Here is a 19,961-nt window from a genome sequence, read left to right as displayed (position 1 = left end):
GTAAATTCAAGCTTCGCCTTTCGCATTTTAACACTCGATGGCACTCATGAACGAGGTCGAACTGGAAGCCATGTTAATCTTGGACTAAATCGGCCACCATAGGAGTTAAAACGAAATCGGAATTGAGAGGAACAGAAACTATTATTCACTGGATGGTCATATACCTTTACACCGCTAGATGGGGGAAAATATCACACAGTGTAGCTTTAAAGTACGAAACATGGCAGATGTGCATGACCAACGGAAAAGTAGAGAGGTCTAGATAAAGGGGTTTGAGTGACTAATAATCTGTATTTAACCTGATAAACAATATTTATTTAATGTTATCCGCTTTATCTGCAACACCATGAACTTTTATATAGATCCGTTTGGCCATTAATTTTTGAATGCATCATTATGCAAAAACATGAGGAGAGCTCTCCACATTAAAGACCCATGATATGCTAGTTCTTTTCTCTCCAATACTGTAGAAAAAATGAAATGAAATGAAATTTGGGAGAAGTTAACAGTCACAAAATTATTGAAAGTTTATGGTGACGGAATGCAACTATGCGAAAGAAGCAATGTTATGACGTGATAGGACGTGAATGTCCCAAAGCTTGTCTAGTCTTCTGCTACACCGAGCCTGGAGCACTGAATAACTGAAGCCTCCACGCCTTGATCGCCCCCCGGTGGTTGGTCCCAAAATAGCTCATAACCCCCCACCCCTCTGTGTTTACTAATGGATGCACGATAAACTAAACAATCAAATACACTTCATATAATTTTTTCCAAAAGTTGTTTTTAATATCACAGCTCTACTTCCTGCTCTCTACACTGTAAAAACTAATTAAAAAAATAAGTTACCTGGTTGCCTTAAAATTTATTGAAATGATTTTTTTTTTTATTAATACAAGTTAATACAATTAACATTTTTGAGAATTGACAACCTTTATTCAAATATTAATAAAATATTTTAAGCATATTGGGTAATTGTGTGTGTTTTATTTGTGAAGACTATAAATTCATGATTTATCACATTTTTTTATGTGGTTCAGAGTTTCTATTTATTAAACCTAAAATTAAACCTAAAACTAAAATTTTTAATTTCAATAAATTCACAATTTTAAGACAACCAGGTTACTTACTTTTTTAAGTTAAACCAACATTATTTTTTACAGTGTACTGCGCAGACAAGGTCCTAAATCTGCACAAGATGTCAGCGCCATATTCGGACCTTCAAAAGGCCTCAAAGGAGAATGTCGTTGTCGACTGTCCATATTTACGGACAATGTGCTCAAAAATATTTACTTTTTCTTCACAAAAAGAGTACATACTTTTAGGGCATAGTATAGGTGAATTTTAGCCTGACAAGCCAGACCCACATCAAGATGTTTGGTCTGGAAACTCACCATAGACAGGGCTCAATCCGAGGGGCGGGATAAACGGCTGTCTTTCAAACTCCCTCTGCACGCGATAGGATTGCGCTACACCAACCAGAGCAACGACGGTGAAACAGAGCTCGCTGACAGATTAAACATTCACCGTATCCGGTCGGCTAAACTCCGAACATATCTTTTCTTTTTAAGAATGAATTCTTTGTTCTTTTCTCAGAGAAAAGCTTAACTACAAGTCTTCCAGAATCGCAGTCAAAGCTGATTCGAAAGACCGCTGTTCGCCAGTTTCTGTGTTTACTAGACAACAGAAGCACGCAAACGCAACTGGGCCATCATCTTTATGGCCCCGCCCGCCGACTCTATACACGATGTGATTGGCCCGTCCAGATTGTGAGGAATACAGCTCAGAAGGGTATTGAGAGTTCCTAGACGACACTCGCGGGCAGATTAAATTTGCTGCCACTAGGGTGCGTCTAGATTTCTAGGCTAGGTGAATTTGGCAGGATGCAAGAGAAAATAATGGGCAAGGATCTGAATTACGATTTATAATAATTTTGTGTCAGGCTTGTTACTCGAAAAATTTATATATTACTCCTACACTCTAAAAAGGCTGGGTTAAAAACAACCCAAGTTGGGTTGAAAATGGACAAACCCAGAAATTGGGTTGTTTAAATGGGTCCATTTACTAGGGTTCAAACATCCCAATTTCTGCCTTTGTCCATTTCCAACCCAACTTGGGTTGTTTTTAACCCAGCATTTTTTAAAGTGTCGCCTTTGGCTTGGCTTGCTCAGTTGGGGACACTAAAAATATGATTAAAGTTATTCAACTTATTATACAAATAAAATGTATGAATTAGGTCTTATTTAATTCTATAAACTATAATACTGATCTGCCAACATTGTTGCTATATGATAAATTAAAATAAGCTGATAACATCACTGTTTTCTCCAGTACGACTGTACAGCCAAATCTAATTTTGTCGCAATATTATCCTGTTTGACACTGTGAAGCTGCTTTGACACAATCGTGATTGTAAAAGCGCTATATAAATAAAGTTGATTTATTGATTGATACTCCCGACCAACAGTAACTAATTACACTACTAGTTACATTACTTTTCCATTACACCCCATAAAAATTGGTAATTGCATAATTTTTTAATCCTCCAAATCCATGAAAGTTACAGATAAATGAAGAGTACAATAGGCTTAAACAAATGAGAAGCCACTGTTATTTAATTAAGCAGCAACACTGCTTAAAATCAGTAAAATCAAGTAAAATCCGCAACAGGTCTTAAGCAGGTAGAACCAACCAGCGGGTTTCACGTTGATGTGCTGTCATAGAAAGTGTTTCAGGAGATCTGAGGTTGAGTTGATCACATCAGACAAAAGACAAAACAGGACAAAATGAGGAACTAAACTAGCAACAGTATGTATGAGTATGAATTAACTATTGAAACAAACTAGGATATAAGAAACTCAAAGGAAACATGAACTAAACACAAGACAAACTGGGACCATAGGAAATGCATATCAAATTTTAAAGGTCCCGTTCTTCGCGATTCCATCTTTCAAACTTTAGTTAGTGTGTAATGTTGCTGTTAGAGCAAAAATAATACCTGTAAAATTATAAAGCTCGAAGTTCAATGCCAAGCGAGATATTTTATTTAACAGAAGTTCCCTTTCAAAGCCTTCAGCGAACGGCCGGTTTGGACTACAGCAGGAAGTGCAGGGATGTAATGACGTCACTAGAACCGTTTGTTGACTAACCCTCCGCCCACAAGAACACGCAAAATAGGGGGCGTGGTCTTGTTGCTCTCCCAGGTGGAGAAGAGCGCGCTTGCATCTCCCCGTTATGGTAAGAGGCGGGACCTTTCCGGGCAAAGTGTGCTAAGCTGCTGTCCAATCACAACACGGGAAGCGCTGGCCCAATCAGAACTCGTTACGTGTTTCTGGAGGAGGGACTTCATAGAACAAGGAAATCATCAGGCCGTTTTTAGGACAAAGAAAACAGCGCTGTACAGATAAGTCAATTGATTGAAAAATACTGTGTTTTTTTACACGCGAAACATGAACTCATGTTATATTGCACACTGTAAACATAATCAAAGCTTCGAAAACATGCGAAGAATGGGACCTTTAATTCACTAGAACTACAAAGACATTATTTTGTCAGTTTTTAAATTTTGCAATGTATTAACTTTGTTAAAATAAAATCCATGTAACTACAGAACAGACTTTTATTCTAACATTATTTTATTAAAATTATAAAACACTAGAGTTCTGAGTATTTCTATCTTGAATGGCCATAATGGTCAAATTGACCGTTTGCATTATAGACGGTGTATCATTTCAGTGTTCGCTACTTTTCCTGTTGTTGAAGATACATGTCACTGTTGCCTATCAACTTTTTTTCTAGCTATATGCTATTGCTAAGCTAGCTTAGCGTTACCTTTGAAATGTCAGCAAGAAAGAGATTGATTACCACAAAGGTTTTAGCTTTGATGATGCTGAATCTGATGGAGGAGCAGGTTCAGATAGTGATGTCTCTTGGTCTCTTGACAGTTTATCTGACACGGACTCTGAGAGTGATTCAGAGATCATTCCATTTCATAAAAAAGGCGATGACGTGCGGCGTCACCCCCAAAACAACCAGATGACTTGTTCAAGTGAGCCCACAGAGGACAATGTGTTCATTATGATGTTTTCATTATAATTTTACAGCATGATATTTTTGCTCACTATAAAACAAATACTACTGTCTAAAACCTGAAGTTTCCTGAAGTTTAGCAAATTTTTTCATTAACTATTTTGGCCCTTTTTTTTTAAGGTCTACGTGTTTCAAAAAGATTTTTACTATGGATTGAAATTAATATTGGTGATGTTTTTATTAGTTATTATATCCAAATATATATATTTTTTATTTTACAAAGAAATTAACAGAATATTGATCTTCGAATTTGTATCTGTAATTAGCTACAACAGCAGGTTCTGTGGCGTCCTGATGTTTATTATTACCTAACATAACGGATACATTTGTTCCTAAATTTTTATTACAGTGGTGGCTGCACAGAATTGTTTCCAATTTGTGTGATCCAAACATTTCCAATAACTCCATGGGCCCTGTTTTAATGATCTGAGCGAATTATCTGGAAAAACAGATACTTCCACTTTTACTAGTTTAACTATATGGATAAAACGGTCTGCTCGTCTGGTGCATGGCCCAAAAGGGTTATACCTATTCTCTTAATGACTTGTGCAATAAACCAATAAGAGTCTCATCTCCCATTCCCTTTAAAAGCCAGGTGCGCTTGCATCATGCTGGATTCTCTATTAACATGGTGGAATTTGTGAGTGGAAAGACTGAATGCTTCTCTAGAGAGGAATCTTTTTGTCTTTAATATTAAAAAAATGTTTGTGTGCTGCTGCGCATCCCTGTGTGTGTAATAAGCAGAGTGCACATACGTTATGCACTCACCTATAGGCGCATATTACTAATGTGCCCTTTATATAACACAAAAAATACAGCACTATTGACTTTAGACCAGGTTTTTGTTTGGCTTAAACCATTTTCTTTTTGAAAAATCAAAACCTGACGGTCTCTGCTAGATATCTTATAATGAGCCGTGGTTGGATCTTCCATCAGGACGATGACCCAAAACAAACATCAAAATCAACACACAAATGTGTCACTAAGCAAAAAATGAAGCTTCGACATGACCGTCCCAGTCCCCTGACCTGAACCCTATAGAAAACGAGTGGGGTAAACTGACGAGAAAAAGCACCAACATGGAGCTGGGAATCTGAAGGATCTGGAGAGATTATGTTTGGAGAAATGGTCTCTGATCTCTGGTCAGGTGTTCTCCAAACTCATCAGGCATTATAGGAGAAGACCTGAAGCTATTATCTGAGCAAAAGGAGTTTGCAAAAACTATTTAATAAAAGGGTGCCAATAATTATGGCCAATGTGTTTTGGACAAAGCATTTATTTCAAAATGTGATTTTCCCTCAACTTTCCATTCTTTTACTTCAAAGAAAGAATAGGGTTTAGCCCATTTTTATAATGATAGATCAAAAGGATAAACAATGCAGATTTTTTTTTTTTTACAGCCATCTTAGATCATATTTACCAGGGGTGCCAATAATTCTGACCACAACTGTACTATGTGCATGGTGCTCCATTTAATCCATATTTTAAAATTTTATTCAAATAAAGATTTTGTTTGAGGATTTTGATATTTGTTGATGATTCATAACTAATGACAGACATTTAAAGCGTCATTCTAAAACCTTCACTGTAAAAAAAAAAATGTTGTTTTTTGTTGGTTTAACTTAAAAAAGTAAGTAACCTGGTTGCCTTAAAATTTTAAGTTTAATGAAATAAAAAATTTGAGTTGATACAATGAAGGAAATTTGTTTAATAAATAGAAACTCAAAATATTATTGTATCTGAACCACATAAAGAAATTTGATAAATCATGAAAATAGCACTATTTGGCTTGTTTCACTGCATCATCAGAAATAAAAGTCACACAATTACCCAATATGCTTACAAAATATTTTAAGAATATTTTAATAAAGGTTGTCGAATCTCAAAAAAAAAATTCATTGAATTAACTCAAAATTTTAATTTCAATGAACTCAAAAATGTAAGGCAACCAGGTAACTTTTTTTCTAAAAAAAAATTTCGAATGTAAATATGACAAAAATGAAATGGTCTATAGTCAGAATGACTGCTATGGCCATTCTAATTATAGGATTCCGGTAGTTCTAGTCTAAAACATCCTCAAAACAGAGCATAAATGTGAGATTTTTCCCATACAACTCTTTCTACAAAACAAATGGCTGTCTTTACGTGTATTGATTTGTGCAAAAACACTGATTCGTTTAGGAAGGAAGCGCTGGGCTTTGTTTGGAGATGCTGCATTAATTCTGCCGTGCCTTCTTTTGGACATATTTTTGTTGGCAGAGAGAAAATACACAGTAACTGGCAATATTGTGCCTAAAATTTATGTTCCTCAATATTAACTTAATGTTTATTGAACTGTCATACAACAGCAATATCACTGACAAACTAAAGATTCTAAAAGATTCCCAGAGATGCCAAAGATGCCAAGAACCAGCTCTGGAATGAGAAGCAACACCATTTCAGTGTAAAAGGAGTAACAGAGGACTCATTCCAGTCATTGGACAGTGTTCAAGTTAAAATTATGGGATGAGCTTGCCAGAGGTCTTATTTTATTGTAAATTGTTCTCATGATAAGTTTTATAACACGGCATTCAGTGCTAAAAATTATTATTTAGGAGTATGACAGTTTTTCCGGGAGTGTATTCATAATGACATAACAAGAAGGCCAAATGAAAAGAACTTGCCCACTTTGAGACAAAACGCTTCTCAAAGCAGCTCTCTATTATAATTTGACATCCTTTTAGTGTAGTTATGAAAGTGATAATGGTCTAGAGTTTCTTCTTTGATGAGGTTTTCTTTTTTTAAAAACACTCTGCATGTTGCCACTCCAGATAAGAAGATAATTATGTGGATTTTTTTTTTAAGGGACAATGATTCATTTGAAGTTGATATTACAAAGTCAAAGCCATCTGATGTTTTGAATCATTAGCAGTGAAAGCATTTAAAGTAAAATGAATGTTTGCTCACCAGGGCAAGATCACAGCATAAGCTTCTAATGAAAACCGCCACCGGAAGGTCAAGGGGTCTGTGTGGTGTGGTCAGGGTCGCTATATTAGCCATTTCTCTTTGTATGCCTAGATGCAATGAAAATGTGAGTGACTATGTGGACTTTTTAATGCATATTTAAATACATTTACTTTTTACTAAACATTGACCACTTCTAGTCTTTTCCTGGCATACCACAAGAACTGTTTATTAGAAACTGTGATTGCTCTGTTAGTGTGGTTCATTTGAATAAGTGTGAACACCATCCAAACCCTGGTGTGCAACAAACAAGCGGACTGAGACCCTAAAAAAAAGGTCTCGGCCCGCTTCTAAACAAACTCTAGTGAGGTTAGACACAAATATAAATGCAACATGGACCAACGACATCTAAACGAACCAAAAAATGTCACAACATTCAACCCTAATAAAGGACAGAACGCTAAAGCGTACCAGTTTTTTAGAAGCTCCGTTGCCCACCACAGTTCAGTACAGGCGCCAGAACCGCGTCCCCTCGCAGCAGATCTTCGTTTGTGTGTGTGACGGAGGGATTCCTGCCACTGTTTTGACTGATTATCTTCACTGTAATAAAATGAAATATGACATTAATCACAACCCAGTCTCCTTTTGTTAAATGTCAGTTTTAATGAAAATAATAACCATTATAAAAAAGTATATGTAAAAGGCATATAAAATATATATATATATCTACACATGTATATAAAAATGTAATACCAATTAATGATCTTTTAACATTTTATTGCTAACACTTATGACAAACTTCTAACTGTGTTGATATAATGCCTCTAAATTTGTGACAATATCCAACAATTGACCATGCTTGAGTCACAAACAGACTTCAACATTCAGCATGCAAAACACAACAATCGTAAAACTATTTTTTTTACACTTAATAAGAACATTACCAGTTCATATGCTGTCATTAATAGGGTTATACTGACAAAAGCTCGCAAATAAAATGGTAAAATAAAGCCAAAAATAATAAAACAGAGTTACGATTGCCCTGTGATTAATTTATTCATGCTGCAATGCATTCTGAGAGTACACCTCCTCAGCTCACAGATAAAGATTATGTCGACTTGAATGGTTTAAGTAAGAACAGCTTGATGCAATTTAATTGAGTGTTAAGTTCAGCTTACTTGAGAATTTTAAGGCAGTCAGTTTCCACACATTCATAGAGTAAAATAAACAAGCAGACATTAAAAGAACTAAAATAACTTTTGTTTAAGTTCTGCTTATAAACCCCAACTTATATATGTAAGTTGGCTGAACTTTTGAAATTGAGTTACTTGTACTCAAGTTTAATGGTAACCTCTACAAATACACAAGTTAATCTACAAAGTAGTAGCAAGCCAAGTAGTATCAAGTCAAAAATGATGACCTGATTTGCTTGAAAATTCTGAGACAATCAGTTTCCACAGCTTTTCTAAGTAAAGTCAACTTATTACTCTTTACAGTGTACATTTTCGCCTGAAAAACTCAATAACAGTAGTATTTTTTTTAATTACGCAGGTTTTCTCATGATTCTCGCTTCTGGGGTACCTGCATGTCACTATTTTGACCCCTTTACACATTTTACAAGCCAGTTTTCTGGCTGATAAAATACCATCATTCATATGCACATACAACAAGTGCCATAGAGCTTTTTGGATGTTTGGTAAGTTCCTTTTTTTCATAATTAAACTACATGGATGCATGATTTTAGATTTTGTGCAATAAAATAAGGCGATAAATACGTTATTTCAGTTGCTTTCATTCATTTTCATGAATTAAACTTAACAAGCAAAGATCTGTTTTTTTGTTGTGTGTGTATAACCACAGCAAATATTCATCTAATCTATTCAACACATTTAAACCAATAAACTTTTATTCTTATCACCTCTCATCAGTTGAAAGAGCAACAAGACATGAGCAGATGGGATGCAATGAGTCCACTTTATCATCTTTTATGTGCTGAAAATCAAAAGGTCAAAGTCTACATTTGATATCAATGAGCAAAAAAGACCTGAAGTTTAGATGTCACCAACAGTTTTGCTGTCCATGGCAACAGCATTAGAGAGGAAAGCGCAAGAAGAAGAAAAACTGGTATCCTACCCAGTGGACATGCAAAGCAGACAACCTATTGTGGAATAATAAAAATATTACAATCGAAACAAACAACCAGTGAAATGAGCTAAATGGAATTTTGTTGGCAAAGAGACAAATCCATTTGTGTGTGTTGTGTTTTTCGTTGTTTTTGTTGTTTTTTTCATCCTAACTGCATATTGAATGTCAGCATTAAAAAAAAAGTCCTTTCATGCTCTTCTAATCATAAATTCTCCGGGTGTTGTGGGGGGTGAGTGGGGCTATTTCATAAACACAGGCAGCAGATTGTCTCAAGTCATTTTGGAAGGAAGCTGAAGCAGGTAGCTCAGGATTAAATCCCTCTGAAGAGGCCCTCATAAATATTCATGCCCCACATTCCTTCTCTCTAACGCGCTTTGACAGAGATGCTTATTAAATTCTCATATACTTTAAAACCACGGTGACATTCAGCCAGCCAAAGCTCCCAATAACCTTGTTAGCTTATGTAAATAACAAGCCAGTGAGCACATCGTTAAACAAACCTCTCAGAACACACACCACGTTCCTCTGGCACAGATTAGCTGCTCACTCAACTTTCCCAGGACAAACAGATGAGAAAAATGGACCAAAATGACAGATTTCTGTATTCCGTGGAAAAAAATTACATACACTACTAAAAAGTCAAACCTCAGAGAAAGTAGCTAAAAGACAAATAATGTGCAGACGCCCCCGCACGCAGAGAAAAGGTGAAATAAAATAAATTCAAAACTCAGAGACGGAATCTAAAAGTATGGGGATTTTCTGTTTTATACGCTTGGAACATTTGCACATTTGAAATGGTATTGAAATGCAAAACATTGTTTTGAGAAGGGCACTGTTACATAAAACAACAAACGATAAGCATCTCTGACAGAAGTAAACATACTTTACAACATTCAGCCTTATCAGGTGCCCTTTTAGTGCGGCACGAATAAGTGAATTGAAACTGTGACCCAAACTCTTCCAGGTTTGCTAACAAATTAAACCCATGACACATACTGTTACGGAAGTAAGTACACTCAGAACACACAGGAGAGCTCTGCATGGAGTTTATCGACTACCACGGAAACTGAAGAATCGTGGATGGTAAGTAAGAAAATGTTATATACTTTAACTGTTATGATGAATGTCAGATGACGTTTGACTTACAGGCAGGCCAGGAGATTGTGGATGGTGATGGAGACTAAGGCCTAATCCCAATTCTACCCCTTAGCCCTTCACTTTCCCCTACCCCTTTGTTTTGGGCGTTCACGTGAAGGGGTAGGGGTGTCTCGTTTCTCTTTTGGCTGGAGTGGTAGGAGGAAGGGGAAGAGCCATATAGCCCTTCAAACTGAGATTTTTCAGGACCACACTTCGAACAAAGGGGTATGATAAATGTCCCTGCATACACTGACTACCGCGCTGCTAGAATGCTTGTAGTGATGTTGCCGCTCAGAATCGATAACTTGTGTGTCGCCTGGCTGCCAGTTTCTCTGTAACTTGCTAAAAGCGCTTTTTGAGTGATGTGAACAAAAACTAATAAGAAGTTTAAAAAATATATCTGGCCATCCTTCATAACGCAGTCACTATTTATATCACGTGTATCGTCTGTAAACTCGCGTTACCAAGGCAACACCTGACTCGTTTATATTACATTGCTATACAGTAGAAAACTAAACCATATCCGTACCAGCCGGCCGATCAGCACGGAATGGAGCGGTTAATAAACAAAATTAACAGTGCAAAGCTACGTTGGTAATTTGTTAAACGTGATCGTTTCTGTTAGATATAGCCCATGCACTTTACATTGCTGTTCATACTGGTTTAATGTTACGGGACACTAATAAAAGAAACGGTGTATGATGACGCTGGAGAAGAGAACACTGAAAAAACTGTGTTGGATTAAATTGTTTAATTGTGTACATCCGTCCCACATGAATCAATTAAGTTAAACAAACATAATTTGTTCATGTAACTTCAACATCATGGAATGAATACATTTAAAGTGATCCAATTAAGTAGTCAATTAGATTTTTATGTGGCTCCCTGACATGATTCAGGCATTCAAAATCATATTCATCCACTTCAGTTTCATATAATGTTACAAAACTGAATTATAATAGTACTGCACTAGCTAGTTGACAAACCTTTAGTTAGCAATAGCACACATTAGCATATTGCTAAGCATTAAAAGCTCTTTCAGCAATGTCTTATTGACATTAGTTGTATAAGTCCACTCCACAGCAAGCAAATGCCCCACTCTTCTCCACAATGGTAACCCACTGTAATTTAATTTTTTCTAAAAATTCCAACACAATCAAGTCTCCCTCTTTTTCATCTAGCTCATAAAATATCACTTTTACATATAAAATAACAACACTTGATTTAGCCATAAGCAAAGCCAGTTGGGAGCTAACAAGCTCCGTCCAGTTTCCGTTAATGCAACACAAATCATTCATGTAATCTTAACAAACGGATTAAGTTTGACTTCAATTCGACATATTTAAGTGGATTGAACACAATCAAATTAAGTTAGGACAAAATGTATAGCAATTTAGTTGCTTTAGCTCAATTTAATGAAGCAATTTGAACAAGCTGTAAAAATCTTCTTCTTTTTTTTTTCATTGCAGGAGGTATAGATACAGGAGAAGTGCTGAAGATCAGACTTGGAAGGAGTCTAGGAAGAAGTCCACAACGTATAAGTGTGTGTTTATGTAGGCGTCTTGATGAGATGGTTAGTTCAGGGTGGTGTGCGCTGCGATTGGCTGGTGAGTCAGCCTGGCACATCTGTCACACATACCTCCTTTGGAAATGTGAAAGTTAGGGTTTTCCGCAATTCATGAGCTGTCATTCACTTGGTGAAGCTCACCGAGAAACTAGTGCTGGGCTAATCAAACATGAGTTATGCTGGGGAAAACAGTTGTGCAGGCAGGTTCTTTGCTGGCAGGTGTCCTCAGAGAAGCCTGATCTTAATTAAACCAGAGCGACTCCTTAGCCTGCCCTAGTTTACAGATGGACTCTTTGTGTCCTGAGATTTCAGAGGACTCTTATCAGGACCTGAGCACAAAAGCTAGAGTCTTCAAACTACTGTACCTGCAAAGTGTTGACAAGCATGTTAACAAGCTTGAACTATGTTCAGGGTGTTGTATTTTCTAGATTAAAGTTCAACTGAGAGTTTGAACATGGCTGAATAAATATTTCTCATCATCCAGAAGACCATAACATCAACAATGGCATGTATTTGTCTAATTTCCTCAAAGGAAAAGAGTTTGTTTTTGTTTTGTTTTATTCCCGTGGGATGTGCTGGTCTTGTCTGCAAGCTAATCTGCAAATTAATATTTCTCACATAAACACCCATGCTCATTACGCTGAAAATAAAAATAAACCAGGATTATTACTGAATCCAATAGGGGTTATTTTGACATTCATAAGTGTTTTTGGGTCATGTATTGTAGGGTTATACAATAAAAAAAAAATTTTTTAAATACAGCTCCTTTACATGTCTTCTGACCGAAGCAATAATGTAAGCCATTATTCAAAGTTTTCACATTCAAATCAAAATAATACCCTACTATTCAAAATTTTGGGGTAATATTTTTGAAATAATTATTTTATGCTCAACGAGGCTGCTTTTTTTGATTACACAGTAAAACAGAAATAATGTGAGATATTACAATTTAAATTAAATGATTTATTTTTAATAAATTGTATAATATATTTGATTCCTGTGATGATGAAGTGTCACATGATCCTTTAGAAATCATTCTAATATGCTGATTTGGTGCTCAATAAACATTTTTATTATTATCAATGCTTTTTTTTCAGAACTCTTTGATGAATAAAACAGCATTTATTTGAAATGGAAATCATTTGTAACATAAATGTCTTTACAATCAACATAATGCAAATTAAAAGTTAGTAATAATTTATAATGCTTGAATGGTAAAGTACATTCATATTTTCAGAGAATAATTACATCAATTCAGAGAGATGTTTTTGGTCACATGTATAAAAGTCAGTGGAGACGCATGCCCTTTTTGCGAGTGTGTTGCACTGAATTGCGCTGCAACGTCTGGCTGAGAAATTTCAAATATGAAGTATTTTCTAGTACACTCTGCTCTCCTTATGAAACAGTATCAGTGCAGCTGATCTCTCCCAGTCCCTCTTACAAATGAGATGCTAATTTCCTCCCGTTTGACTAAATTGCTTACAATTAGAACGCTCACTTTTATTTCCTCTCAATCTCATCTGCAAAAAGTGGAACATCAGAATCACCTCAGAAAGGTCAAACAGCTAGGCTTTTAATTTAGGCAGAATCCCTTAATCACGCACTCCTCTCTCATCCTACCTTTGTGCATCTGCCACTTATCTGTTTCTAATCTTTCTCTTTTTCTCTCATCCTTTTACCTTCCATCTTTCATGTCCCTCATAAATCCTGTCCCAGGGGATAAACTTGTGACAAACACTTAGAGCGCTAGATAAAACCCGTGCTATTATGCCAGAAGCCGTTAGTGAATGGTAATAACATGATAACAAAAGCATAATTACACAGCAATGAAGGGAGAACGGCTGCCAGAGGCTGAGGTAGACCTATCTTCTGACTTTGACCTGCCGGCACGAGGCATGAAGAGATACTCGCAGATCCAAAATGTAGCATCGATCAGACATGACTAAAATATTAACTCAAATATATTAAAAGTGCATTTATCAAGCTTAAATGAGGCTTTAACTAAATTACATCATGATGTGTTGAACCAGAAAATAAGTGCAAATAATTGTTTAAGTCTTTGTCCCCACTTACATCTTCAAACCCTCGTACAAATTTTCAAAGGGACATTTCTTTTTAAAACCAGATGGCGTAGTTTTGGCATAATTAGGCCATGCTAACCAGCAAAACCTTGAGCATTTGTTAACATTCGATAAACACATATTAGCATCAAGCTTTCATGAGGCTTTTTTCAATTACAAGCTGAATGTTCTAGTGCTTGTTACTGTGTCTTCTACCAATTATCTGGGGGATTCGCTCCAATCAGGCCACCTCACAACTACATCTTTTTTGGGTGGAAATTGTAATCTAGTTTATTACCACATATGCCCAATTTTGGAATATCTATCAAAAAGTGATTTTAATATTACAAATAATTAAAGGTAATAGTTTTATATTTTAATGTTATAAATGCATTTTATATACAGTATATACACTTACTTACATTGCATTCAAGGTACACATTTTACATTTGTCAATTCTTGCTTTCCCTGGGAATCGAACCCATGACATGCTCTACTCATTGAGCTACAGGAAAGACATATATATAAATATGCCAGATCGTGTACAGACCTCACTTACCAGAAGCAAGTGATCTCATGTTGAAGGCTGTTGGACATAGTGGCATATTAGAGATAAAAAAAATTATACAAATACTGTTTGATTTCGCACATAAACCGATTGGGATCCATCCGGAAGGTTCTAAGGGGTACCCAGAAAATTTCAGGGGGAAAAAAGACAAAGCAAAAATGGTTAAAGTCTATCGAACATTCTAACTCAATTTAAGATTTGTATGTTTGCTTTATATCTTTCTGGTGAGATTATATATATATATTTCTCACTAGTCTCCTTTATCTCTCTCACTGGGGTTGTAAGGCTGTATTCTTAACGCAGTACGTAACCTGCTTACATACAATTATCATGAAAGTTGCTTATATACACTTTTTTTTATTGAAAATGTTCTTTTTCAGGTTTATACATCCAACATTAAATATAGCCAATTTAAGTTTAGAAATAATATGTTGTATTTATAATGTCACACTTACTATTTATCTAACAGTTTAAATGTTTTTTCATACTTAAAAATATGTGACCCTGGACCACAAAACCAGTCATAAGTCTGACGGGTATATTTGTGGCAAAAGCCAACTATACATTGCATGGATCAAAATAATATTTTTTATGCCAAAAATCATTAGGATATTACATAAAGTTCACATTCAATGAAGATATATGTATAAATCTTTATTAATTTTTTGGACCCTTATGCCTGGTTTTGTGGTACACACATATAGATGGATTTTAGGAAGGGGGTCCTAAAAGGTTTATCATATTTGGGGGTCCTTGCATCATAGTTTTAAAACCCCTGTCTTAAGAGATCAATGTATTGTTACGAGACAGGGTTCAACATGGATTTGTTTTTTTATAAAACATGCAAAGCCTAGTTCATCTAATGGCATATTCCAGTGTGACAACTTACCCCAGGTGTAACAACATGCTGTAATGGCCATGTTGTAATTGGTGTAATGAACTGCATTTTGTTTCCCCATGGCAATGTAGTGCAAGTAATACAGGTATACATGACGTCACTTTGTAGGCCAAACGGTCACACTGGTTCCCTGGTTTTTATCCAGAGAACCAGTGTGACCGATTGGCCTACAAATTTGCCAATAGGCTTTTGGCTTATGGCAAACACAAGCTCTGTGATCAACTCTGTGTATTATATTTACACTTTTTGTACATCAAGGTAATTATCACAGTTGATTACACCTAGCAGCACAATGTATAGAAGCATTGCAAGCTTTGACGCCTCTCACGGATAGGGCTGGGCAAACAAAGTGACATCTTCTGCACGACTATAAAGGTTGAAACGTTTTTGTTTTTGTTTTTTTCTAGAAACAAGACTTTAAGTTATGTGTACAGAAATTCAAATAAACCTTCCCTGAGAAATATTCACTAAAGTTAGAAGACTAGCCCCAGTCTCCCCTATTTCTTCACTTGGTATTTATGTTTTGTCCCGAGGTATATCTCTATGATGGTACTTTCCCACATTCGGTATTGTAGCTTTTCATTTTTAGGAGTATAAAGATGTATTTTATCAAACCTTGTATGACAGGGTATTTTATTTTTCCGGGACGTCTACGTTTGGCTTGATATTATGTGTGTTAGTTACGTTAGCTGCTTGTGTGAATTGCAAGCATGTGTGTCTGAGTGTGTGCTTCCATGTGTGTCACGTCAAGGCTGCTGTTATTCGCCAACGCCGGTCTGACCGGCAAGAAAAAGATGAGCTAATCAATCATCTGTCACACTGTGCAGCAGGGAACAGAGAGAGCAACTCATGCCAGGAAAACAGATCAGGAACAGGCCCAAGAGCACCATCCTTTACATCAGACCGGAAGGAAAACCCTTAAAGACATACGTTTAACCCTCTGATACTATAAGCTTTTAATAAGCTAAGAAACTAAAACAATACATGACATAAGTGCTCTTTAGCATAAATGACAACTCCAGTGTGATCCTATAAGGATATTGGATATTGCTCAAAATACCACCTTTGAGATTGCCTCTCATTTTACTTATTCTTTCCGTGATATTTATGTGAACTATTTTTGTGTCCTTTGATGTGACAACCTATGTTGCGTGAATGCAAGAATAAAACACTGTATGCATGTTTCCGTGGAAACCACTGTCTCACTACGACTTCTCTTTCCCTAAATCCTTTTATGAAAGAGCTTAAAGTTTCTGGGTGAAAATAAAAAAACATACTTTCTAAACCGTGAAGATAAAGTGAGAGACATTCAATTTTGGCGAAAAGCAGCATTAGGTAGTATTTGAATAATACTGAATTAATTGCATTCAACAACTACTTTTTAAGAAAAGTGTCAAAATAGCACCCTGTCTTACAGATTACCCTCGATGAACAACGTGCTGAACTCTTTCCCATTTGTGACACAACACTTCCCTGTCATTGATGGGGAAATCACTGACAGCATCACTGAAATATAATGTGATCATCAAACATCCAACATTATATAAATCAAAACTGCCGAACTTTACCAAGATAAAAAAATGTCAAATCCACAAAGAGGTGTGTAGCTGGACTGGAGTGCCCAAAATCTCCACCAAAGGGCACTCGTCCTGACTCCTGGGCTATCTCATCATAAAATGTGAATCCCATAACCCATTGCCTGGACTCATTGTGATGTGATTAGGTTCTGCTGTGTGTCTTTAGCTTGTTAAGCCCTGTGTTTTCACTCTTTTTTGCAATGCCTTGTTTGTGTCACTACTGCATTTCTGACCACTACTTCTAAATGTCTAGTGTAATAATTCTGACTTTCTGTAAACCCGAATAAGATACCAGAACTCAACAAAATTGAGGCAATCGTTTGCCTCAATTTTTTTAAGTTGATTAACTTAAAAAGTCACAATTTTCCAGAATTTAAAAGGTTGGATTACCTGCTACTTGTACCTTTTGATAACAGTTAAATTAAAGTGCTCATTTAGCTCAACTCAAATATTTGCAGTTAATATGACTTACTCTTTTCTGTGAAGGTAACTCAATTATTTTCAGTTATTATAACAAAGTTTTGAGTTTTCACAGAACTTTAAAAATTAAGTACACAACCACACCATTTTATGTTAACAAAACTCAATTTGTAATGGTTTGAGTTGTCGTTGTTTCATCATGCTGGGTACTACCAATCAAAACTTCCTCATGGGTCCCAACATGCATTGCGGCAAATGTGTCTCACAAAGCAGCCAGAGAACTACTAATATTACACAGTCAAGGGTCAAGAGCCCAACTAAAGCAAACACTTATCTCCATCATGGTGACTTCCAACAAAACTATTCTTTTCATTGAAACAGAAATAAAGTCAATCCGGTTAGTTATAAGTTAGTTTACATATTATTGGTAGGTTTAACTTACAAATTTTTACTTACCGAATTTAAGATTGCACACAATGAAAAAGTCTCCATCTTAATTTAAATCAGCAACAGACAAGGCGAAAAGGACTGCCTTTTGTAAACGTCCTCCAATCAGTGAATTAGTTCTCTTGTTGCCAGACAGAACTCCTTGAATGGCCAATCACATCAAAGCAAGACCAGAGTGAGCTATTTTAATTATTTATGATTTTGAGTTTATATAACTTAAAACCTTAAGTTTATGTATTTCATTCTTAGCATGTAATTACTTAATTTTATTAAGTTATATTTAATTTATGTTTTTAAGGTATGCTAACTTATTCACAAAAAAATCAATTTAATCAAAAAATATTAGTTAAAATTACTCAAAAGGAAGACCATGTTACATCATCTTGAAATAATTTAGTTATTAGAACTTTTTCTAAAACTTTGAGTATACACTACTTAACCTATTTAATTAATTTGAACGTTCAGGTTTACAGTGTTTCCTGGATTACCCTGTTTTCTGCCCTGTTATTGTTTGGATTGTTTGCCCTGTGAATTTGACCCTTCAATTGTATTCGGGACTATGATTGTGGATCAGGGGCGGAGCGGGGGGGTGGCTAATTGGGCTTAAGCCCAGATTGTTTTGTCAAAAGCCCCGAATCTTTCAGTAAAAATAAAAATAATAAAAAAAAAAAAACTATATATATATATATATATATATATATATATATATATATATATATATATATATATATATATATATATATATATATATATATATATATATATATATATATTGTTTCATTTCCTCTCAGTCTTTCAGACTGGAGCGGCAAAAAATGAAACAAAAGCTCTATTACCGTGTGTGTGGCGGTCGGCAATGCATCGCACATCACTCAGCTTGTTTGCCAATGCCAACTGCCAATAAAAACTAATAAAGAAGAATATACATCATCTTCTTCGTCGTTGTCATCAGGGATTGGCGGGCTTTTGTATTTCACCCGCGTCGTAGTTAACTATAGTTAACATGGACACTACACATTTTTTTTAAAGGAACACTAAACCTCACCGGCCAGAGAGAGATTATGCGTCAGACGAAAGTGTTACAGGTTTGTGAATCCGCTGTTGTAACACTGTTGAGTTACATGACTGTATAGCTAGCGAGTTAACGTTAGGTGTTACTTATTAACACGACAGATGGAAACATAGTCAATTTTGAGATTTTGGGCCAGTTTACTCCCTTAACATGTAAGCTTTCATGTCAAAATAAAAAAAGGCAACATTACACATTTATGGTGGTTATTTCATAATATTTTGTCACCGTGCGCCTTTAGATTTCTACCTGAAGTCATCCAAAGTTATTCTAACGCGAGCTCCCGTGCGGTCTCCATTCACAGAAACATGTCATGCCTGGTATCATTATAAAGCTCTCAGTCTCACACACAGCGCTGTCTAATCCAAATATTGGCATTTCCTTTGTAGAACTAACCAACCGTGAAAGTTTGCAGCCGAAAACATCTGATTGGTCATGGATTCTGATGTAGCAAATTTGTCAGCTAAGCACAAAGTAAACCAAACTGAACTCTAAAGATTAATAATGATGTTTACACCAAATTCCAATTTTACCTATGCAGGCTAACTTAAAAATAGTCAGATAATGGTTGCCTTTTTTATTTGCCAGGGGTTAAAATGAGTCATCCTTAACATTTTTGGCGTTTTGGATTCACTACAGCTGGAGAACAGTTAAATACCAAAGAGGTTGTAGGCTCTACTGGGTGAATTCTTTTTTTTTTTTTTTTTAACTGAGTAACTTATCATTTTCCCAGATAGTATATAGATTTGTAGGCATTCTATTATCTCAAACAGCCTGAAAAATAGTGCATTTAGCTGATGTAAATGGGAAAAAAAATCTCCCTAGGTTTGGGCTAAGCCCCAAATTTTTACATCGTCTGGCTCCGCCCCTGTTGTGGATTACCCAAGTAAAGCTGCAATTAGATATTTAACCTGTGTGTGTCAGAGCAGGGTATGACAGTAACTTTGCAGAATGTGCAGGTGTTGATGGACTCCATCTACTTGATGTTTTGCTCATTCTGACTCGGCACCAGACAAAGTATTTAACAAAAATGCAATTTTCTCA

The 19,961-nt window shown here is 35.9% G+C and overlaps 1 protein-coding gene across 1 annotated transcript in view; it reads right to left on the bottom strand.

Moving 5' to 3' along the window:
- The window catches only part of gfra4a (GDNF family receptor alpha 4a), a 287,628-nt gene that overhangs the window by 187,591 nt on the left and 80,076 nt on the right, over positions 1-19,961 (bottom strand). The window contains exon 2 of the mRNA XM_067421642.1: positions 7,501-7,629. The gene's annotated coding sequence lies outside the window, so the exon portion shown is untranslated. The remainder of the gene's footprint in view (positions 1-7,500; positions 7,630-19,961) is intronic.

Source organism: Pseudorasbora parva, chromosome 17, assembly GCF_024679245.1.
Source record: "Pseudorasbora parva isolate DD20220531a chromosome 17, ASM2467924v1, whole genome shotgun sequence".
NCBI lineage: Eukaryota > Metazoa > Chordata > Actinopteri > Cypriniformes > Gobionidae > Pseudorasbora > Pseudorasbora parva.
The sequence above is the reverse complement of the archived record's forward strand: the minus strand, read 5'-3'. Positions and strand labels throughout refer to the sequence as shown.